Genomic DNA, 26,288 nt, shown 5'->3' with positions numbered 1-26,288 from the left:
GCGAAATAGTAATGACAACTTTCTTTATTGTTTAATCCATTGATTTTTTTCTGTGATATTATGTACGGAACATTTATTTACGCGAATGATTCGACATAAAAAAAAATAATCGGTTGTTTTATAGCATTTTCTAACTTATGTGACTAATTTCATTTTACATAACTTTCAAAATTATCAATGTAAATAATTACAGGTTTATTTACAGTTAGTATTTTTACATCGTGTTCTCTGAAACCAATAAAAATATTAACGTGAGAAGAAAAAACAAATCCCGCCGAATACTGAAAAACCGATTTCAGTTTGTAATCATACGGATTTTATTTTTGGTATTGCATATTGTGTTACGGTAACTTTTTTCTCTGGAATTTTTATTATTTACGACACTAATAAGAATCATGGATATTTCTTTTGAGCAATAAATATATTTATAGAAGTAATATTTTTGTAATAATAATAATTCTGTGAATAAAATTTTTTTTGCTTTAAATATAAGTACCAAATTAATTTAATTAATAAATTCAATACTTCTGTACATATATGTTTCTAATATCAGTATTTCTATTATTTCGTGTTTTCTTAAAATTAATTCTTACTAACAGAGTCAGGGTAAAAATCCGAGAGGACCCGAATCGATCAGGATAAAAGCGTGTCCAAAGCGTGTGGAAAGCGAGCAAATCGTTTCGTGCGAGAATCGTTTCGTGTAAACCGTTCAGCGTTTCGTGTAAATCGTTTAGCGTTTCGGGCAAAGCGTGCAGCGTTTCGTGTAAACCGTTCAGCGTTTCGTGTGAACCGTTTAGCGAGCGGGTAGCGAGCGTGCAGCGAGCGTGTGGTGTAGTAGTACGTTTCAGGGTCTGTAGTTTTTTTTACATCACACATATTAGATTGAAAATAAATCTCCAAAGAGCTGTTTTTGTGCTTACATCCACTTGCAAAATTCCATTCAACTATTTACAATGTAATTATTCTTTTTTTTTGGTACATTAACGTACCCGGTAAATGATATTTTTATCGCAATTTAATAATTGTGAAAATCCCGCATGTATAGAGTCGCTGAATTGTTCTACGGATCCATGCGCCGTTAGTCTTACGTGTAGTTGTTTGTGTACATATCTACAGACAGTTCTTTTGATTTTTAGAGATTAAGAAAAGCGATGAAACTAACAAAGTAGAAGATATATTCAGACTCTACATACGATAGATTGTGATGAGTTACCTAACAGGTGTCCGTGGAAAGGAGTGAATACTGGCATCTCGTGTACACCTGTTAATAAAGCATCCAAATATACAGATTTAGTTGTAAAGTACAATAATTGCCAAAAAACAAAATAAGACAATAACACCTGTTGTGTATAGAACCCAAGATGAAAGACGCTGTTGTGTTTCTGATCAGCTTCTGTACACTTAAACATGTATCGCACGTGTGATTTTTGTTCATGTGAAATCACGACGACATTACCAGCTATGCGGGAAATAAAGTTGAAAGTTATTTTATGGATTGCGTGTACTTTTTTTTGTTCAATGCTTGCATTTAATTTATCAAAATTTTGTACATGTATTTATCTATAATTTATCATATAAGAGTGATTTTTTGGTTATTTATTGCTACATAAATAGCTGAAGTACAAATCACTCGAGTCACCGGAAATATGTGGTTGTCATTTACTACATGTACAGCACATCCACATATATTTGAAAACATTATATTAAATGTTTTCTTTTCTCATTTTTAATCGGTTTAAAGTTTAGTTGTAGATTAATTAACAAATCAAAAGGTGTTCTATCAAAAGGGTTTTTTCCGATAACAGAAAATAAGACGTTAAGGCAAGCTCCCGACATTTTAATCGGATTGTCAGTTACAACATCACGTCTGTGAAAACATTAACGTTGAAAGCACCGATAATTTTCTGTGTCCGAGTAACTTAAGTCAGCAATCTTTTTTTTCAATTTGAAAAGGATATAAAATTATATATTATAATATTTCAACCTTTTGTTTAGCCATAATGTACTTATTTCTAAACATACACCTTTTTTTTAATCTCTCTCTCTCTCTCTCTCTCTCTCTCTCTCTCTCTCTCTCCTGAGAAGGTAAGGTCCAGTATGTGCGTGTACCCAGTGTTTCAAACATTTCATAAAAATAATCAAAATAGTATAACCACGAATTGTCTGAACATTAAAAGTTTACAATGTTAAGGAAATCGGCAATGCAAGTGTTGTCGAAAACCAAAAAAATAATAACGGTCTTAGAAAGGAAATTAAATTAATATATTTCGTAACTGTTTTAATGTGAATAACAGTTTTAAATCTTAGTATGTGTTATTTAATCCCATATTAAAAAATCTAACAAAATATTGAACTTAACTGGTCAGCAATAATCTCCATCTGTATTTATCGAAAAACATTAGGTCAATGAGCCATATATGGAAGTTGCACGCTTATTGCACGGTACGGTATGCTTTTTTGTCTGTCTGGAGGCGGGTCTTGCATAAATTATCTTGCACGTTTTTTGCACGGTACGGTTTGTTTTGTGAACGGTATGGTTCGTTTCTTGCATGGAACGGTACAGTTTGTTTTAGAGGTGTAGTAGCAGGTTTTATGGTCGGTAGTTTTTATTCCGTGTTCTGTGTCTGTAGAGATGAAGATTTTTAAACTTTACATTGTATGTGCATTAACACTATATGCCCCCACAACCTGAACCCATGACCCAAGGCAATGAATTTCACAATTTAGGTAGAGGAGTTTGTGGACATCATAACGATGCATGCAGTTTTTTTCTCACATGTGTGGGAGTAGAGAAGAAGATTAATGAAAATTTGGCTTTTTTTGCATATGTTGCCCCGCCTGTGACGCCCTGGGGGTGGTAGATCCATGAATTTCACAATTTTGATTCCTCTTACCATAGAGAAACTTCACATCAAAAATGGTAGCAATTGGCCTTGTAGTTTTCATGAGGAAGTTAAAAATGTAAAATTGTTACCGCACAACACACAATGCACAGACGCATGACGACGGATGAAGACCAATTGCAATAGGTCACCTGTGTGACTTTGGTGACCTAAAAAATGTTTTGAGTGGTCTGATATGACCTTGACCCTTGACCTTCAAACTTCATTCAAGATCACTGCACACCCTCTAGCCATAGAAACTCTATGGGTGAAGTATGAGTCAGATTGGACCACGGAGATAGAGGATATGCCCTGGACAGGGATTTTATATATAATTTAGCCATGACCTTAGCCTTAGACCTAGAAACATGTTTCAAGGTCATTATACTCTTTATCCAAGGGCACTCTGTGGGTGAGGTATGAGCCAGATTAGACCATGGGGAGAGAAGATATGATCCGGACAATGATTTTGTATATACTTCTGCTTTGTTATTTACCTTTGACTTAGAAACACAGTTCAAAGTCACTGCACACCTTTTCCCAAAGACATTTTGTGGGTGGAGTATGAGCCAGATTGGGCCAAGGGGAATGAAGATATGCCCCGGATAAGTGATCACAGACACACAGACGGATGGAGGGATTGACAGACAGACTAATCACTATAGGGCGCCTGCGGAGAACTGTAAAGATTATTCACAAAACATATCAAATGTAGACCTAATTCAGGCATTTTTAACTGTCCACAGTTTGGGGTATATTAATTAACATTTAAAATATTTTTGTCGGACTGTGTTTTGCCAGTTTAGCTACTGATTTGAAATACCAAAAAGTGACCCACAATATACTTAAGCAGTGATGTCATTAAAACTACTGTCAAAGTCGCTCCTTTAAAAATTGAAATATTTGTGACAAAGATCTGTCCCCTTATATAATCCCTTTCTGCGGATACCAAACAACTAGTTATAAACAAGCATTTTACAACCAAGTTGTAAAAAGAGAGTACACCAACAACAAATTATAAAATCATTAACATGGTTATTGCTCTGATAAAACACAGCTAAAATTCCAGGTAACACCTTGAATTGAGAGCAGACTATAATTGCTATCACATCACAAATCTCACCTATTTTTCTATACCTACTTTCCAAATGTGCACACCCACCCATGTAAAATGTAACAATTTCATATACAAGGGAGTTAAATTATTATTAAATTGATTTCAAACAATGACCTTGATTTTCTTACCTGTCTCAGATGTACAAAACAAAGTGGACAGAGGTGATTGGTAGATATATGGGTATAAAAGTCTCAAATTTCACCGTTGATGACAAGACAGCATTGTTTATTTGTCACTGTTGATCTTTATCAAAGGAGACTACTCCTGAAACAAGAAAAAAATTGCAGTCTAAATAAAAGTTACATGTTTCTCTTAAAGTCTCACACAAAAATATAAATTGACTATGTGTTACAGTATCTCCAACATTAATTTTCAAAATGTGCTTCTCATGTTCCTGCTGTGTATAAAGTTCATCAATGACATATCGTGCATGTATATTATTCTATCATGGGTAAATCCTATCAGGTTAATAGTTAAATCAATTTTAATTACAAGTTTTTCCATTTTATTCTATCAAGTTAATCATCTCTTGCCTTTTTATCGCAATTCTAGCAGAGGTGTGTACACGCTGCGACTGATGGACTGATGTGTTGAGTGAAGACACAATGCTGTCATTTACATAAGTATCAGGACTACAAAAACTATATCACTGCAATAATTGACTAAGAGTTCTCACAATAATCGCTTCTTGTTTTTTATGGTGTTAACAATTGTCAAAAACAAAGTTTGAACAGGTTCTTCATTTCATTTTTCAGCATAATGGTTCATCGATAAATTCAATCATTTTTGTGGATTAATTTAAGTTGAGAAAGTATTTATTTTGTTGTAGCCTTTTTCAAAGAATTTACAACTGATACTGACAATAACTAGAGGTAATGTGAGCAAGCTCACAATTGATACCCCCCACTAAGAACAAATCATAATTCATGTATTTTTTCTATTATAGAAAATATTGGATGAATCTATTTCACCGTCCATTGTCTATAAATAACAAGTACTCTATTTTTTAAACTGCTAATGCTAATATGAGTACAGAAACCAATTTCTATTCTTTAAATTCCATTTTATTTCAAGTTAACCGTTAATGCATGAGGACATTTGCATCCTTTTGTTAACAAACATGACCGGAATCAACGAAAATCCACATGTCAAGCAGCCATTTAATATAAACATTTTGAATTATTGGTATACTGAGCCCGATTTTTGTTCGAAATGTTTTTTCCACACACTTTTTTTTTTTCCAAATAAAAAAATATGAGGAAGGCCAGTTTCAGAGACACGGGGATGAGAATCTTAAAAATAATTTTATGTGGCCTGAGACAAGTATTTTAACTTCTAATTATTTCCATTAATATAAGACATGACACAGACAAAAATTAAGCATTTTTTAAACAATGACTTTGAACTCTCTCAATTGACCTTTGGTCCAGGTCATGATACACCCTCAGGTTATAAGCAATCTTTATGTGAATTAAGAACTTCCAATATTTGTCCATAAGAAAGAAATGGACCGAACACGAATTTTGCACTTTTTCTGCCAGTGACCTTGACCTTGCCTGAAGGACCTTAGGTCACGGTCATGACACACCCTTATGTCAGAAGCAATCTTTGTGTCAAGTAAGAACTTCCAATGTTTCACCATTAGAAAGATATGGACCGAACACGAATTTTGCACTTTTTCTGCCAGTGACCTTGCCCTTGCCCAAATGACCTTGGATCAAGGTCATGACACACCCTTAGGTCATAAGCAATCTTTGTGTGAAGTAAGAATTTCCAATGTTTCTCCATAAGAAAGATATGGACCGGACTCGAATTTTGCAGAGACAGACGGACGGACAAGGTGCTTCCTATATACCCCTGAAACCTTGTTTGCAGGGGGTGTAAAAATAACAAATTGCATTTTTATCCACTTCTATTAATCAATGGCCCACTTCTCTCACAAGGGTGCATTAGTTTATTTTCAAACATACACAAAACTTTTACGGCACAAACATGCTCAATTTTGGACTGGATGGTGATTACCGTATTTTCACGACGAATCGTCGATGCAGACGACTAGTCAAATTGCTCATTTTTAGCCAAAATTTTAACAAAATCCTACAATAAGTCAATTCAGATGACACGTCGATCTTATCACTTCAAAATGGCGTATAAAACTGCAGTAACATTATCAGTGTATGATGCCATGATGTCCCCGATATTGATACCAATTATTATTAATGATTAACATTTAAACAATTTTACTTTATACTTATGCATCATATTTTCAAATACCGGCAACATATACAAAGTCGCTTGCATTGTAAACAATTCCCGATATCACGTGCCATCATGTGCAAAACTAAACTTACTTTGACAGAAATATTTTATTCCCATGTATTAAAATCATCACCCACTCTGACCATCGCCAGTGTATTCGCCATTACGTAACCAGCCACCTGTTGACTCGGCGCGTGGTCAATGTTTGTTTAACAATTTCCGGTGTCAGAGGCATGCACCTGTCTTGTGTCGGACTTCAAAGGGGGTACTCAAGTGCAGAAAGCTTAGCAATTACTATGATTTGATGAAACTTGTTTACTTTGTATCCAGTAATGCAGTTACATGCTATAGTTTTACATAGACACTGTTAGAAATAGATCGATCATTTGTACGACTTGAAAATGACGATATATACGACATACATACGTTTCTTCACAATGTTTATTTAAACAATAATCAAATGGTTTGACTATAATAAATCAATTAAACCATTTCGTTTGATGTTGTTTTGGTTTATATCTGCAAACATTATTACTTTTAATTAAGCACTAAGCTCGGTTGCCATCCTTCTCTACGTATGATGATCTTCAACTTTATGAAATTCTTTAAGAAGTGGCAAATAATATTTAATACCGCCCATGTAAATCATGCCGTCCTTTTTAAGTAGAATTGTAAGAACTTTGACTCTAATATCGCTTGGGTCATGTTCCAATCACGAAATTACAGTAATTACGCTTGGGTTATAAAATTATCATTAAACATTGATGGTTATTTGGGAAAATGGCGGCCGTCAATTTTCATCGTCTGTGCTATGCTCCGATCACAAAATTAAAGAAATTGCGCATGGGTTATGAAATTATCAAGAAACATCGATAGTTTTGAGGGAAATAGCGGCCGTTGATTTCGCCATTCTTTTTGTGCGTGTTATACATAGGACCTGCTGTTTTTTCGCCATTTTTTGGTCAACTTTGGGGGTGCGTATTATACACGAGTGCGTATTATACACGAGACCTTACGGTAACAATAATCAAAGAATTGGACAATAATTAATCAATGAACTATAATCACTCTTATAACTGTACTCTTTATATACACAGGGAGTGAAATTGCCGTATAGATGTCAGCCTTAGCAAGATTATTAGCACAACCGGGATCAGCCTACCGTATAAACAATAGAGTTGATAATTGCCGATAACGTATTTCAAGATTGATTTCGACCATAAAATATTTCTTATTTATACTTTCCACTAAGAACTCTTTACTAATAAAATACTAAAACTTTAAAACATTCCCCGGACCTACTGCAATATTTTTTTCCATTCAAGTTTGGTTTCAATTTTACTGTGCAATATTATCTTCCCACTATAGTGATATATGGAATCATGTGACAATGTGTTTATAAAAACGGAACGGTAAAACTTTTAATTGATTAAAGACAATGCACCATTGTTTAATAACTGTTATTAATATGTATTCTAGTGTTAACAGATGAGTGAAAATGATAATGATTAAAGATGAACATTGAATTCAACAACGTAATTTTCAATAACACAGCCAGCTCAAGATGATTAAAACCAAGATTTTTAATACTATTTTCTGACCTCAAGCCTTAGACAAGTCGATCAAGACGATAAGTCGAGTGTTCTGCTTAAGAGAAAAAAATATGCTCAAACATGCTACTCAACCTAAGATTGTAAAATTCAGATGCAGATCGAGATGCCAATTTAAAAATTAACATGACTGGTTTTTTTGCGGAGCTGGTGATGATGTTTCAAAGATTTTCAATACACAATTATTATAAGTTAATATGCGAGGACATATGCTGAAAAACATCTACTGTTTCAAAGATTTTCAAAACTGGGACAATTATTGTAAGTTAATTAGTGAAGACATATGCTGAAAAAAATCTACTCGACTGGATTTCACAGCATGTCAATCCGAATTTTTCTGTCATTTTGCAGCAAGCTTTTTGTGATACAAGTTACAACTCATGAGATAATCTGCATATGGCACATTTTGAACAGTTACTTATATTCATTTAATAGTTTAACAGTTTATGATTGTTTCCATTCCAAATTAATTCTTCCAACCCATTTACTTAAACACCTTGACTCACGGTTGAAACCCAAATAAACAAGCATTCTGAGAGTATTGCATAAGCAATAATCGGTTTGTAGAAATTTGTGAAAAACAATGCACTGTTATGCAGAATATCATTTCTAACCAACTTCTGTACCCCGATTCAACAGACCAACCCGATAACATACCCGATTGTAATAATACAAACAAGAGGCCCATGGGCCACATCGCTCACCTGAGGAACAATAGGTATGATAAAATCAGCTTAATGGAATCATAATACAAACAATCTGGACAATGTACAATAATACATGTAGATCCTGTATACCGTATATACTCGCCTATAAGTCGGATTTTTTGGGAGTAGAAAATTGAGTGAAAAGTGGGGGTCCGACTTATAGGTGAGACATAGTAAACACATTTTTACAAGAGAGAAGTAAGTTATATTTCTTTTTAAATAATAAACAGATAAATGCAGTGAACTTAAAAAGAAAATTCAAGCAGTCTGTTTTTCACACCTAAGGTGATAATAGATATAGGGGTCATGTCATCTAAAACAACACAAGCCAACACCCCAGTTTAAGGGGCTAATTACCAACCTAATCAGTCAGTAAGGAAATAAATCACTATCATCAAATTTTCAATCTATTTAAATACCTTTTGAAGCTATTACCAACTTGTAATTAGTGTTATAAAAAATAATGGCATTTAAATCAAAAGTTATTAACATCAAAGACCCATGATAGAAATAGTCAAGAAGCAATTATGGGGTGAAAAAAGGACAATTTTTTTTAGAACTCAAAACATGTATGATAAAATGTGGTATTTTATTGAGAGTATTTGTACATCAATTGTCCTGAAAAAGTAACCCGACTTATAAGGGAGTCAACAGCAAAATCTTTAAATTAAAGCTGGAAAAAGGCAACCGACTTATAGGCGAACCATACTTATAGGCGAGTATATACGGTAACTAAAATCCATTTTTCCCCCTGGATATTCTTATGTTTATAATCATTAGTCCCTTTTCTAACAGGATGATTTTATAGTCATATCACATGTTGAGTATTGCAGTTCTCAAAAAGATCTTAACAATTGTTTATATATGGGATATAAAGCTACATCAAACTCTGAACCTTCTTGTGAGGCCGAAGAATTGTCCTGGAGCCAAAGTCTTAACAATTATAAAGAATCATCTGGCTGATTAGTTTCTGAGAAGAAGATTTTTAAAGATTTACTATATATATTCCTATGTAAAACTTTAACACCCCCCCCCCCCCAATGTGGCCTCATCCTACCCAAGCGATCATGATTTTCACAACTTTGAATCTACACTACCTGAGGATGCTTCCAAACAAGTTTCAGCTTTCCTGGCTGATTAGTTTCTGAGAAGAAGATTTTTAAAGATTTACTCTATATATTCTTATGTAAAACTTCGACCCCCCATTGTGGCCCCACCCTACCCCCAGGGTCATGATTTTCACAACTTTGAATCTACACTACCTGAGGATACTTCCACACAAGTTTCAGCTTTCCTGGCTGATTAGGTTCTGAGAAGAAGATTTTTAAAGATTTACTATATATATTCCTATGTAAAACTTCGACCCCCCATTGTGGCCCCACCCTACCCCCAGGGTCATGATTTTCACAACTTTGAATTTACACTACCTGAGGATGCTTCCAAACAAGTTTCAGCTTTCCTGGCTGATTAGTTTCTGAGAAGAAGATTTTTAAAGATTTACTCTATATATTCCTATGTAAAACTTTGACCCCCCCATTGTGGCCCCACCCTACCCCCAGGGTCATGATTTTCACAACTTTGAATTTACACTACCTGAGGATGCTTCCAAACAAGTTTCAGCTTTCCTGGCTGATTAGTTTCTGAGAAGAAGATTTTTAAAGATTTACTATATATATTCCTATGTAAAACTTCGACCCCCCCCCCCCCATTGTGGCCCCACCCTACCCCCGGGGGTCATGATTTTCACAACTTTGAATCTATACTACCTGAGGATGCTTCCACACAAGTTTCAGCTTTCCTGGCTTTCTGGTATTTGAGAAAAAGATTTTTGAAAAATTCTCAAAATTTTTCATTAATTTCTAATTATCTCCCCTTGAAAACGGGTGTGGTCCTTAATTTTCACAACTTTGAATTCCCTTTGCCTAAGGATGATTTGTGCCAAGTTTGGTTGAAACTGGCACAGTAGTTCTTGAGAAGATGTTGAAAATGTGAAAAGTTTACGGACAGACAGACAGATAGACAGACGGACGACAGACAAAATGTGATCAGAATAGCTCACTTGAGCTTTCAGCTCAGGTGAGCTAAAAACCCTGTCGATTTAATTTACAACACAATGCTTGACAATATTTTACAGAACTTATTTGTTTGTTAAAAACAATTCAAGGAATGGTCCAAGTAATGCACGAAATTATTACTGACTACATACTTTCCTCGTTTATTCAATACACACCGAATCTGATAATGAACCCGAACATTTAAAATTGGAATATAAAAAATTAATGTTCTTGAAAAAATGTCAACTAAATGCTACAAAAGTGTAAACTTGATCTGTAGTTTGACATTTTGAAGCTGTTCAGCAAATTTCATATTATTCCGCAAACGTATAAAGAAAAAAAGTGTGAAAACTGAAGTTGGACAGACGGACGGACCGTTACCTGATAATTTTGCTGTTTTCTCTTCCTTTACGATCGAGGACTTGTAATTTTAGAATTAAAGATCTAAAATGTTGAGTTTTTTCATTCAGCAAAATGTTTGCAAGAAAAAATATTTTACCATTACAGTGAGTCATGAATTCAGGGTCACATCAGGCGTGTAAAGCATTATGAGCAAAGCGTGCAAGAATCATGTGAAATGTTTCATCAGAATTCATTCCGAACCTTAGGCTGCTACGCGCGACTATTGTCGAGCCGAAATTTCAGGTCCCCCACTGCTACGCGCAACTATTGTCGTTTTTCCGAGAGCGAGTTATCTAAGGTTTCCCCAAGCCTCGCTTTGAACAAAACACGATGGCTGTTGTTAGGAATGAAATTTGATTGGTCAATTGATGTTTTCGGAAGGTTTCTAGAGTTTTCCAGAGTTTAAAATAAATGCTATAGAGCGGTAAACTTCCGAGAAATGGACTTTGTGCCAAGAAATGACCGAGAATTTGATGCCGATCTCGAGGTAGGCTGGTCGCGTGTTGGTCCACCACCATGGAATATCCCATTCACCAGAGAGGAAAAATTAAACGCTAAAATGGAGGATTACGAACCTTTATCGTTTCTAAATTATTTCTTAATGATATGTTTATGGAAATTCTTGTTTAATTGATCAACATCTTTACCGAGATACGTGTGCAGTCCGAGAATGTGAATAAGACCAACATTAAAAAACATTGATAAACTGTTTGATGTATTTCTTTATTTTTCAGTTATTTTGACCTATCAATTGTTTACCTGATGTTCAAAAATGATATGAATAAAAATGAATCCCACAATGTATGACTTATTGATATACTAAGGAACTTATACAGTCATTTGGGTTCTAAAATATGACAATTGAAGAATGGAACAATAAAATGCATTGATTTTAATTGATTTTCACATTTGAACGTACCTAGATTGATAAATACAAGTTAAATGAGGAAGATGAGCATTGCATTGAAATCTTTAACATTTTCTCTTGCACTTAAATATAAGTTTGGTAACTGTAGCATAAATAGTTGCTGAGATATATTATTTTAAAACTCGATGGTCAATTACCATTAATTGTGATTAATTAATTCAGCAGTGGCGGCCATCTTGGCGAAAATTATTGCAGCAGCCTAAGGGTTAAACTTTTAGAAAATTATATACATTATCATCTTTTGAAGAGACAGTACAGCTGAAAACACATGTGTGAATAACTTCAGATTTACCCATTGAATCGTTAGGAAATAAGAAATAACATTGATAGTAACAGTTGAAATACATAAAAATCCCTTTCACATACCTAAATAATGTAACTATGAGCTTCTAGTATTTTAAGGGTCGTACAAACTGGAATAATCTTACATCATTCATTTGTGCTACGTGTGGATTTTTGATTGACAGTATAATTGACACATGCTGAAAACTACAAGATCTTTGCCCGACTGCACAGTCATCATGGTATACGAGGTAAAAGGAACTCTCTAAATGGAACACATCATTACTTTCTTCATAAATTATTAATGGCCGGTTTACCAATTTTGGTTCATTTTAAAATGAACAGACAAAAATCAGGGGTTCAAAATTCCTCAAGCCCAACGTCCCGGACTAACAAATTCCAGATCAGGACTCGGCATTTAGAATCGCCGAAGTCCAGGGACTTGGCATTGTGTCTTGCTTATCTTTTTTTAAATTAAAAAAAAAGTTCGTAATTATAAATTTAAATTAAAAATAAATCAAATTCCATCATGAAGTTAATAAAAATGTGTTATTTTTTTGCCTTAATGAACACATAAGCATTACAAACATTTCGAAAATACAATCCTCATTTTATTTTCTGTTGCGGTATGACCTGCTTTTACACATTTACTCATGTTTCTCCCCTATGACAAACGGCAGTAAGTTTGTTGAATTTTGGATTTACAAGCAGTACTATACGCAAAGGAATGACAAATGAAAGACCCTGTGAGGAACATGAAGCCGGGGGTGACTTGAGGTGTGATAAAAATAATAATTCCTCAGACAAAACTTATGAAAAGAAGAGAATTCACGAATTCCAAAAGCAACTGGCGTGACGATAGGCCTTGGCTTAAATACAATGATATAAAATGTATAAAATAAAACATTATTTTAAACGTATAGTTTTTATTCATTGCAACAAATTAAAATAAATTATCACATCAGTTTTAGCGATGTTTAGGTTGATATAATTTTATCTATCAATCATGACAATGTGGACTTGGGAATTTCTTCCTCAGACTCGCCTAAAATTTACTCTTTAAGTCCTAGACTTGACCATCATAAAAAAAATGTTGAACCCCTGTAAATATGTCAAATAACCCCTCAAGGGGCCTCACTTACAAAAAGGAATTTAGGTTGCAGCAACTCCTATCAGAAACACGCGAAATACAATAAACGTGTACAAGCAATTTAACTCGGAAATCCTTATGCATTGTACTCATTAAAAGAAGTTGTTGGTAAATATGGCGTTATGTATACAAATTAGTGTTAAATCTAAAGCGAACTAGCGTGGCGCGGCGCCATGCCCCATTTTATCAGCGCCATGCCCTTTTAATAGTAAATAAAAGTGATGCCCTTTTTATTGAAAGTAAATTTAATTCAAAACCACCATTGCCCTAGCCTCTGTTTTGATTGCAAAGTTAAACCAACACTCGCTGGACTTCACGCACGGGTGACCTGAGACAATAGACGATACAGGTAAACTAGAGAGGCCCAAGCTGAGGGGGTATACACAGCTGCCCTTAATGGGCGATTTGACACCTAATTACTGGTACAATAATTTGATAAATAACAACTGAACTATCTCCTTGAAATTAGTAGGCTAATTGTACAAGCTAGCTTATAATCATTGAGACATCGTAAGGTTATCTATACTCTGTCCCCGAGATTTTGCTTCAACCACTTTTTGCTTGATATTTCAATAATAGTAAATACCTTTGTGCTCAAACTATGTTTATCCACTAATATGAAAAAAGTCCAGAATATCTGTTTTGAAACGCCCCCTCTAACGCTTCAGGTTTCAATACACATCCAAAAATTGAAAGTCTAACGAGATTTTGCATTGCATCAGCCATTAATAAGCTCGGATGACAATGTTAAAAAATTGTGCGATATATTCCGAGTGTATTCCGAATGGAGAAAAGATGTAAACAATTGTTTTCGTTCCTGTGAAATTTTATGAGTGAAAAGGGATAATTGTTCAATGAAGATATCTTGGATATATTCCCTTTCATTTATTTCAATGGAATTTCTTTCACATGTATATGTATTTTTTTTTTAAAAATCATCAAAAAGTGATGGAAGCAATAACTTGGGACAGACTATATATAGAATTTTTAATGCATTATACTTTAAAACTAGTCAGACCAATGCCATGACTGTTCTAAGGGATATAAATGAATGTAAATCAATTTAAGAAAGAAAAAAAAAGATTGATTCAGAAAATAAAATATTGAATAAGACTTTTGTGAATGCAAAAGCAAATCATTTATTGTTCAATTATCTTGTTTCATTACAGATCTCGAGGTAACACTTGATTACGATGCAAAATTTTCCTTATAATACGCTTGTTTCAAGGATTAATGATTTATAATATTACCGTAGAAAAAGGTGCCCCTTTCAAGGTTTTATAATATTAACCGCGGAGAAAAGTGCCCTTTATACCATTATTTAACATGCCCTTTTCAAATCGTAGATTTAACACTACAAATGTTGGGTCCAAAACATTCAATATGTAAAATGAAATTAGATATGCAAAATTTAAATACAATTACCAGAATACCCAAACATCAAGTTAATATGTAAAGTCAAAAAATGTACCAAATCAGTGATTATCAAAACTACCTATTTTTTGACGAAATGCATGACTAAGGCACTGCAAACTTTACTCTATAAATTATGGGGAGTTTTTTCACCTTATCGCAACAGTGCCCAGGGAAAATGGATAATTTCACACAACAATATGTAAAGCTGCTAAAAACGTCATAATCCGTGTAACGGAAAAAAGTTAAAATATTTTGTTTTAAAATTAAGAAAAAAATCTTGCTTTACTTTAAGCATTAATTGTTTATTCTTTAGTGTTTATTATGTTGAATCAAAAATAGGTTGACAGTATGAAAATTTATTTCAATCTCCGTAATCTACCGAGTTCATCCAGGAAAATCCTGAGCTCTTGGGATCAATTGTACATGTGTATCCAATCTCCCAGACTTACCAATTTATTTAAAAATGATGATTTCTTGATGAATGAAAAGTGATCATTAGATAGGATAACTGCATATAATATTATACATATTATAATTGTGTAAATAAACTGTAAAGTAGATGAACTTGAGTCTCATTTAAAGATGTGAAAATCCATATATGATCAAACAGTCAAATTATAGGAAATACAATGTAAGGATAAACTGCATTTAACAGTTAACCCAGGGATTTATCAGTACCTTCTCAGGAGCTGAAATTCGGCCCAATTTTCAAATAAAAACAGAATCATTTTTTTCCCCAATTTAGCAGTATTTTCCCCGAATATGTATCACACTGCATGTGAACCGGCGCGGTGGCGTCATAAAATCAACTTGAAGACCTATGATGCAAAATTCGGTCGAGAAATAAAACCTTATGAAGCAAACCTAGCCAAAATAAATAATAGCGTGGATGGTAGTGCATATGAAATACTTATTACCTTTAAGGCCACAGCTTAGATCATTTTTCGATTCAATATAATAGTTCTATATTCGATGACAACATTGTTCAGCTTCCCCGCCATCATGGCCATCACGGATTTCTTGTTGACTTCCGGTTTACAAACCCGATCTAATTACAAATAATTTTATGATGTGTCGAAAGTCTTTATTTGCTGGTACGCGTGATACAGAATATTCCTTTTTTTTTTAGAAATTTTAGAACATTTTAGAAAGCTTTTAAAATTATCCAAACATTAAATTTCTCTCTATATTTGGGACCTCTCTCTCTCTCTCTCTCTCTCTCTCTCTCTCTCTCTCTCTCAAATATAAAGATATATTGATACATTTAATAACGTTATGTGTTTCATATTTGGCTTAGATTTGTGTGAGTGGGGTGTGTGGTTTTTTTTTTTTTGGGGGGGGGGGGGGTAATTTTTTGTTTGTTTTTTTAGGATGTGCATGGTTTTATTAATAAAAAAATACAAAAAAAATTCGCTTTAGTGCAGGTGTTGCACACAATTTTCTCAGATCGGATGGATGTAGGTTAGGGGACTGTGGTGATGACTTTTTTCTCCAATGTAATTTTTAAATTATTTTCTTTTGCAAAGTTATTGTAATTTAATTACTTTTAAAAATCATATAAATCACACTGACAGTACATGTAATGTCAATGGTAACAACCTCTAACAACAACAACATTACAAGAATTAAATTACATTTATATTGCATTAAATTTACAATTACATTACAACAATTAGAATTACAACAACCAGTATTTGTTGATTTTTTTAAATTTATTACTTTCCAAAGAAATTGACCCCATCCCGAATTTCTGTCATTTGACTACTACATGTAACCAATATTTTTCTTTCATTATTATATCATTAATTTTTTTATAGCATACGATTCTGTTACAAAATATAACAAAGTTTTTGATAAACGCAGACTGGAAAGTTTGATAAGATTCCACAGTTTCTGTTATCTATATGTATTTCTATCACAAGCGGCATCTCTCTCTCTATCTCTCTCTCTCTATCTTTATCTCTCTCTCTCTCTCTCTCTCTCTCTCTCTCTCTCTCTCTCTCTCTCTCTCTCTCTCTCTCTCTGTTTGTGTATATCTCTCCTTGAATGCCTTAATTTTTCTTGTCCTTTCTATTTTTCTCCTTATCTCATCTTTGCATTGGCTTGATTCTTGTCTATTTTTCTTTTGTGTCTTTCTGTCTCTCTCTCTGTCTCTCTCTGTCTCTCTCTCTCTCTCTCTCTCTCTCTCTCTCTCTCTCTCTCTTTTTGCCTCCCTCTAGCAATTTCTTTTCTGATTTATTGACTTCAATTAATCCCTCTCCATATGATTCTCTCTCTCTCTCTCTCTCTCTCTCTCTCTCTCTCTCTCTCTCTCTCTCTCTCTCTCTCAGTCTCTCTGTGTATATCTCTCCTTGAATGCATTAATTTTTCTTTTCCTTTCTATTTTTCTTCCCATCTTATCTTTGCATTAGCTTGATTTTTGTCTATTTCTCTTGTTTGTCTGTCTGTCTGTCTGTCTGTCTGTCTCTCTCTCTCTTTCTCTCTCTCTCTCCCTCTCTCTTTCTGCCTCTCTCTTTCTGCCTCCCTCTAACATCCTTTTCTGATTTTTTGTCTTCAATCAATCCCTCTTCATATTACTCAGCTCTCTCTCTTGATGATCTCTCTCTCTCTCTCTCTCTCTCTCTCTCTCTCTCTCTCTCTCTCTCTCTCTCTCTCTCTACTTTATGTCTGATCCATGTGTACAAAACAATTATAGAAATTTGCACATTTATACATTTATTTATTTTTTGTTCTGTCTAAATCGATTTCTTTTTTTTCTTTTTTTTTTAATTCCATGTGATTTTCACGTCATCAATCCTCTCTTGGGCCCCTTTTTTCCCCTTTTTCTCTGTCTCTGACTTGATAATTGCCACATGTGTGTTTCAGCAAGGTTTCATATTTCTTATCTGACTCAGTTTTGGTACAACATTCCAGTGTGGATTTTAACTCACCAACTAGGCTAGCGATAGAGAGTTCATGCACCCCCCCCCCCTTTTTCCTCCGAACACAGGATAAAGGATTTTCATGTTACAACAAATAGAAGTTGAAAAAAAGTTTTATTGAATATTTAAAAAAAACCACTTTCAAAGAAAGAAGATATATGTACATGCACACAGAATGAGTAGATATAAATGATTAATCTGCAATTTGTAACAGCTAATGGTCATATGTTATCTTGAATTAATACATCATTAGAACAAGAAACTAAAAAATAAAGATGGAAACTAATCCAGAGGATCAATATCTTAATATTAATTATATCCCCAGTCACTCTCATCAACTTTTATTATGTTTATTATGATTCTAAGTGCATATCATGCATGTATTCTCCCTCTCTCTCTCTCTCTTTCTCTCTCTCTCTTTCTTTCTCTCTCTCTCTCAATTACAAGAGATTCTGCTAAAAACTAGTGTTTTCTGAAATATAACAAAGAATGTAAAATCACACAGAATTCAGTATTTTAATAGCTTATATAATTTCAAATTATGATCCAATGAAGAGGAATGGTGCTTTTCAGTAAAAAAAAAAAAAGTGCCTGAAATTTTGTACATTAAACAAATCAAAATGCTAAAAACAGAATGGACTTAGCAATTTTCCTTCCAAACTCCCATCTACACATGACCACACAGTTATTGGATGGATATAGGCTGTGAATTTAATCTAGATATTGATCTTTATAACTCCCAATTTTATGTGATAAAACATGACACTGTTTTTTGTTGACTTCTGAATTTCATCTTATTTTGATGATATTGTGTTGATAAATCCTGTGATCTCATAGAAACAGTATAATTCATGGAAAGAACACATCTAGGGTAGTCAAAGAATCAGTCATTGTAAAAAATACACCAAAAATGTGATTTTATAAGACCCTCTTATGATAAAAAATGAGATATTAATCATTAACAATAGTTCAATAGGTTAAAACAGGACATTTTTATTGTTGATTTCTGAATTCCAGAGGAATGGTGCTTGAAAGAAATTAAAGAGTTTGAGAGACTATTAGAGAAAAATGAAAATGATGTAACAATTTTGATTGACACATTTTTCCTCCTAACTCCAATCTGCATATGAGCAAATATTACATGGAAATAGGCAGTGTATGAGATATTTTCCTAGATGTGTATAGATGTAGATAGAATAAAACACATATAGGGTGGACGATGGCCTGTGAACCACTTATTGTAAAACAAAACGAACACAAAATAGGCTTTTCTTATGCCATTTATATGAAAAAACATGACATATTGATCATTAGCATTTATTTTGATGGATTAAAACAGGATATTTTTAGTGTTGATTTCTGAATATCATTTTATTTGGATGAGTTTGTAATGTTAAAATCCTAAGATTTGATAGAAACAGTTTGCTTGAGGTTTGATCAACAGACCTGCCAGCTGTATAGTATGTATATGATTTGGAGGAATAAATTTTGATGATGTGTAATGATCGATGAATGTAAAGTATCATCTTGATCACTTTCCTAATGCAGAGGAGATGATCTTGATCGAAATGAAAAATCTGAAAGAGTTGTAGAGAAAACTGAAGATAATAAAAAAGATTCGACTTTGAGTGTTTTCCTCCAAACATTCCAATCTGCACATGAGCAAAATGCATAAAGTGTAAGATAAATTCGAAGATGTGTCCTTGGAATGAACTCATCTAGGGGATCTAGGGAAGTCAATGACCAAGGAACCAGTCATTGTTAAAAAATGAACACAAAATGAGAACTTCTATAATTGTCACTTTTTAACAAAGCAAGAGATTATGATCATCAACACTCAAATTAATAGGTTAAAACAGGACATTTTTTATTGTTGATTTCTACATTACATATTATTTAGATGAGTTTGTAATGAATTGTAATTCTAAGAGTTCGCTTGAGATTTAATAAGTAAAAAGTCCAGCTATGTAGTGTTAATCGCATGGTGTTATATTATTTGGTGGAATAAATTTTGATGATGTGTAATGATTGATGAATGTAAGATGTCATTTTGGTCAAGTTCCCAATGCACTGAAATGCGCATGGTGCTTGTTAGAAATGAAAAATTCGAAAGAGTTGTAGAGAAAAATGAAAATGATGTAACTGTTTGGACTTTCCTCCAAACTCCGATCTGCACATGAGCATATAGATATTTCATATACATGTTTATTTATTCACCAATAAAAGGCCCTTACGGGGTATATACATTAAAAACAATAATAGCATGACTACAACAGATAATGAACAGATAACAGAAAATCTAGAATGTTCAGGTTCATATTACAAGCAACCATATGCAAAATGATGCATCAATACAATGAAATCTATGTGCGGGTTATACGCATTTAACTGTGTGATATAATGCGTGAATACTATATACAGCTATACAGTTCATGGAAATAGGCAATAATGAGATATTTCCATAATGTGTTCATAGAATAAAATACATCTAGAGTGGCCTGTGGCCTCTAAACCACTTATTGTAACACAAAATGGAATTTGCTTATGCCATTTATATGACAAAACATGACATAATGATCATTAACATTTATTTTGATAAGTGCAAACAGGACATTTTTATTGTTTGTAATCAGACAGTCCTTTGATTTGATAGAAACGGTTTGCTTGATGTTTAATGAAGAGGCATGCCAGCTATATAGTTTTGATTGCAATGTGTTATGATTCGAAGGAATGAATTTTAATGATGTGTAATGGTTGCTGAATGTAAAGTATCATTTTGATCGCTTTCGAAATGTAAAGAAATGGTGCTTGTTAAAAATGAAAAGTTAGAAAGATTTGAATCGTCATGCTGCAAACTGAAAATGTTCAAATTACGCTGGACTCGGACATTTTCCCTCAAAACTCCAATCTGCACATAAACAAATGGATAGTACATGGTAATAGGCAGTGTGAGAGATATTTTTCAAGATGTGCTTATGTTAATGAACACATTTAGGGTAGTCAATGGCCATTGAACCCCTTAATGGAAAAGCAATGAAAACAACATGGGATTTTCTTATGCCTTTTTAGTGACAGAACATGAGATATTGATCATTTACACTTATTTTACAGTGTTAGGGAGGTCAGTACCTCAAAAGCTAGTAATGTCAATTATCCGAAAACCATTTGGATATAAGCATGATGATCTAGCATGTTCATTTATTTTATTTGTGACCTATTTCACATGCCATCTTTCGGAAATATGGGGCCCAAAACAGAAATGATAACTATCCTGAAATTATTGCTAAAATTTGCCAAAAATTGATTCATTGAAGAAATCAAACAAATATTTATAATTTGAACTAACATTTAGTTATGATTTCAATACATTATGATGTTGAACACATGTAGTGACTATAAAAGTAATATCCAAGTCAGAGTTTAAAAAAAAAACACCTTGCTTTACTGATGCCTTTAAATGTAAGTACAGCAGCAAATGTAAAGATTGTTATAATACTTTGGAGTAATCAAATCATAACGCAAATAAAAAAAAATAGAAAGGTAATGACATTTTTCGAAAACTTTGCATACAAACAGTCATGCATTTAATGTCTAATGTCTATAAATTAAGTAAAAGTAGGGGTAACATCTAAAAAAGATAAAAAAGATATTACATGAAATAAGCTTATTTTAGGCAAAAATACGAGTTAAATTTTTCTTCACTTCTATGAAATATAAGCGAAATATGCCAAAATGTATCGATAAAAATATTGTTCAGAAATGTTTTTCAGAACAACATAAGTGTATCGTAAGACACAAATTATTTAAAAGTTTAGTCTGCTCTGAAAATTAGGAGGCTGAAGTAACAGAACTCTAAAACTATTGAATTAGGAAAATTGTTCATTTTCTTCCGCCACAATATATAATCCCCATCTACACTCTGTAAATATACAATTTTCTTTTAAAATGTTTATCAAATATGGTTTTTTTGGCATTGTTGTATATAAATATACAAATAGAATCATTATATGATGCAAAAATTTTAGATTAGAGGTGACATAAAATAGTTACCCAAAAAGAGAGGAGCGAACCTCTTGAAAACGTGACATCATTCATTTTGATTTTTGAACTTTATGCGGATGAGTTTGTATTGATAAAATCCCATGATAGAATAGAAACAGTCCCCTGAGAGTTTAAAGAAGAGACCTGCCAGCTATATAGTGTAATCTCAAGGTGCAATACGATTCAAAGGAATTACATTTGATGGTGTATAAATGACTGCTGGGTGTAAAATGTCATCTTTATCATTTTTCAAATGCAGAGGAATGGTACTTGTAAAAAATGAAGGATCTGAAAGATCTAATCATAAAATCGAAAATCTCCTAACAGTTTAAACTCAGGGTTTTCCAACAAACTTCCATCTGTACATGCATTAACACACGCGGATAGTGCATTGAAATAAGCAGTATATGAGATAATTTTTAAAGATGTGTTCATGAACACATCTAGGATGGACAATCGCTTTTGAACCATTCATTGTTAAAATGTTGTGCGTACATAATTGTATTTTTCGATGTCGTTTATTTGACAATACATGAGGTGTTAATCACTATCACTCAAATTTGAATGACTAAAACATGGCATCTTTTTTGCTGATTTCTGACTTCATCTTTCATCTAATTTTAATTATTTTGTAATGATGAAATTTAAAACTTCCCGCAAGCAGTTTGCTTAAAGTTTGATGAAGAAACATTCCAGCTATGTAGTATTGATAGCAATGTCTTATATATGATTAGGAGGAATACATTTTTATGATTGGTAATGATTGATGAAAGTAAAGTGTCATCTTGGTCACTTTCCCAATGCGCTGGAATTGTGCTTGTTAAAAATGAAAAATCTGAAAGAGTTGTAGAGAGAACTGAAGATAAATAAATCAAACAGACAAGACTTACAGTTTTTTCTTAAAACTCCAATCTGCACATGAGCACATAGATAGTACATGGAAATAGGCAGTAAATGAAATATTTTCCATAATGTACATGTATTCATTGAATGAAACAATATTTAGGGTGACTGATGGCCAGTAAACTACTTATTGTAAACCGAATGAATTCAAAAATAGGATTTTTCTGATATAATTTAAATGACAAAATATAGAAAACTGATCATTAACACTTATTTTGATAGGTTAAAATAGGACATTTTTAATGTTGATTTCTCAGTTTCATCTTATTTGGATTAGTTTTTATTGATAATATCTAAAGGTTTAATAGCAAATATTGCTTGCGGATTATTGAAGACTCTTGCCAACTGTAAATCTTTGATAGCAATGTGTAATTGATTGGGAAGAATAAATTTTGATAATATATAATGGGAGATGAATGCAAAGTGTCATCCTGGCCACATTTGTAATCTGTAGGAATGGAATGAGGATTCAGAACAACAAACGGAAAATATTCCATCATGTTGGACATTTTCCCTTAAAACTCCAATCTACACATGAGCACATAGATGGTGCATGGTAATAGGCAATGTGTAAGATATTTTCCAAAATGTGTTCATATAATAAAATACGTCTAGGGTAGTCAAATCCTCTGAATCATTTTTTGAAGAAAGAAAAAATAAACACAAAGTGTGGCTTTCATCTTCCAATTTTTCGATATCTATTGTTTGTATTTATAAATTTCAAACAATCGATAATAATTAAGGTTTTGACAATATTGGATGGTAACCATCCGGGTGCACGGACTTTTTCATGGTTAGTGAGCACCAGTTGTCTATTGAAGAATTTGTACGCACGAGTTTTACGGGCCAATATTGTTTGGAATAAGAACTGCAAAGGATTTGTTTAAACTTCTTTTGTTAAGGACATCACTTTAGTTTCAACAGAATCTACCTTATGTCATGCTACGACTCAAAGAAAACCAACGTAATCGTGCTATTGGGATGCTGAAAGCTGGAATGGCACAAAATACTGTAGCAAGACACTTTGGAGTTCATCGGAACACCCTATAGTAATTATGGAGACGTTTTCAACAATCTGGCAACACTCATGATCGACCGCGTCCTGGGCGACCTCGTGTGACGTCACTTCAACAGGACAAACACATTAGACTGGTGCATGTGATAAATCGTTTTCCAGACAGCAAGTTTGACTGCCCGTAGCATTTCAGGGCCGAGAAATCGACTAATTAGTCCAAGAACTGTGCGTAATCGTCTGCGCGAGCAAAACATTAGACCAAGACGTCCAGCGGTGCGCCAGGACTGCTTCAACGTCATCGTATCGCGAGACTAGCGTGGTACACACGACATCTGCGATTCAGAATACAAGACTGGGCCAAAATTCTGTTCACTGATGAATCCAGATTTCATTTGGATAGCAGTGACGGCCGCTGTAGGATGTATCGTCGCGTTGGGGAGCGTTACCAGGACGCATTTGTTGTGCAATGTCGACAATTTGGTGGAGGTAGCGTTATGGTGTGGGTTGGAATGTCAGCACGTGGAAGGACCCCTCTACAAATCTCAACGGCGTACGCTATCGAGGTGAAATTATTCAGCTTCATGTGACACCCTTCATACAGAAACATCAAAATCACACCACTCTGTAGCAAGACAACGCAAGGCCCCACGTTGCACGTGTGGTCAGGGACTTGTTTGTTCAACAGAATGTCGATGTCTTGCCTTGTCCAGCTGTTTCCCCCGATTAGTCGCCGATCGAGCACGTTTGGGATGAAATGGAAAGACGTTTACGCCGTTTAACAGTCAGAGACATTGGCTGATTTAGGCCAGGCTTTAACCAACATCTGGAACATCATCCCTCAAGCATTTCTGAACACTTTAGTGGCATCAATAAGGCGTCGCTGTCAAGCATGCGTGAACGCAAATGGTGGTCACACGCGTTATTAATTTTGTTAATTCAATTTCAAATAACAGTGACTTTCGAGTGTGCTGAAATTGACGTTATTCGACGTTGACATTAATATGTTATGAGATGTTGTTACGAATACATGTATTAACAGTATTACAAAAAAAATGTGTTCATTGTAATTTTTAAATGTTTTTTCATATATTAAATAATGCACAATTTCTTTTTTCCGCTAGTATACATGTATTTGATAGGTTGAATAGGTGTCTCGAGGTTTACTGTAGAGACTTGCCAGCTATAGAGTTTGATTACAATTTGGTATATAAATCAGATAAATAAATTTGGGTGATATTTTAATATGGTTGCTGATTGTAAAACATCATCTTGATCATTTGACTTATATCAGTTATAAATGAAGAATCTGAATGATTTAAACAAAAACCTCCTTCTGCTCATAGGCACGCGAATAGTGTATGGAAATGAGCAGTGTGTGAGATATTTTCCAAAATTTGTTTGTGTGATAGAACACATCTAGGGTAGTCAATTGCCTCTGAACCACTAATTTAGAAAAAAAAGCACGAATGTGATTTTTATATGCCATTTATATGACAAAACATGGGATAATGATAATTAAAATTCAATTTAATAGGCTAAGACAAGACATCTTTATTGTTAATATCTTACATTCGTAATATTTGGACGAGATTCCAATGATAAAATCGTAAGGTTTGATACAAACTGTTTGCTTAGGTTAATTGAAGACACTACCATGCATATAGTTTTGATAGCAATGTGTTATGTGATTCGGAAAAATAAAGTTTTGATGATGTGTACTAAGAGATGAATGAAAAGTGTCATCATGATAACTCTCCTAATGCAGAGCAATTGCGCTTGTAAGAAATTGAAGAATCTGAGAGAGTTATGGAGAAAACTGATAATGATGTAAGTGATATAGGACTTACACATTTTCCTCTTAACTCTAATATGCATATGTGAACATATATAGTACACGGAAATAGGAAATGTATGATATATTTTCAACGATATGTTCATGGAATAAAACACAAATAGGTTGATCGAAGCCCGTGAAGCACCTATTGTAAAAATATGAACACAAAATGGGAATGTCTAATGCCATTCATATGACACTTGACGTTTTAATCATTAACACTTATTATAATAGGTTATAAACAGAACATTTTTATTGTTGGTTTCTAAATTTCTTCGTTTTCGGACGAGTTTGTAATGATAAAATACGATTTGATGGAACTAGTTTGTTTGAGGATAAAAGAAAAAAACATGTCATCTGTATAGTATTAAGTCGCAATGCATTGTATGATTTTGAGGAATAAATTTTGATGATGTATAATGATTGACGAATGTAAAGTGTCGCCTTGATTCCTCTCCTTAAGCGTTGGAGTGGTTCTTATTAGAAATGAAGAACCCGTATGAGTTGTAGAGAAAATCTTAAAAAACGATTCAACGGATTGGACGTCGACATTTTTCTTTTAAACTACCTTCTACACTGGAGCACATGAATAGTGCAGGAAAAAAGGCAGTTTATGAGATATTATAAGATGTGTTTATAAAATGGAACACATCAAAGGGGGCAATTTGCATGTGAACTACTCATTGTAAAAAAAATGAACACAAAATTTGATTTCTAGTGTCAATTATATGACAAAACATATTAAACATGCATGGTCCAATTTATTT

The 26,288-nt window shown here is 33.6% G+C and overlaps 1 long non-coding RNA gene across 1 annotated transcript; it reads right to left on the bottom strand.

Annotated features, from left to right (window-relative positions):
- Window positions 1-909: 909 nt before the first annotated feature.
- Window positions 910-15,822, bottom strand: LOC128170017 (uncharacterized). The gene is made up of 3 exons (XR_008241648.1): window positions 15,725-15,822; window positions 4,128-4,263; window positions 910-1,261 (listed from the first exon to the last, which is right to left on the bottom strand). It is a non-coding gene; the product is annotated as an uncharacterized LOC128170017 (long non-coding RNA).
- Between the last annotated feature and the right edge of the window lie 10,466 nt (window positions 15,823-26,288).

Source organism: Crassostrea angulata, unplaced genomic scaffold, assembly GCF_025612915.1.
Source record: "Crassostrea angulata isolate pt1a10 unplaced genomic scaffold, ASM2561291v2 HiC_scaffold_279, whole genome shotgun sequence".
Taxonomy (NCBI): Eukaryota; Metazoa; Mollusca; class Bivalvia; order Ostreida; family Ostreidae; genus Magallana; species Magallana angulata.
Note: the sequence above shows the minus strand (reverse complement) of the source record. Positions and strands in the feature narration are given on the sequence as shown.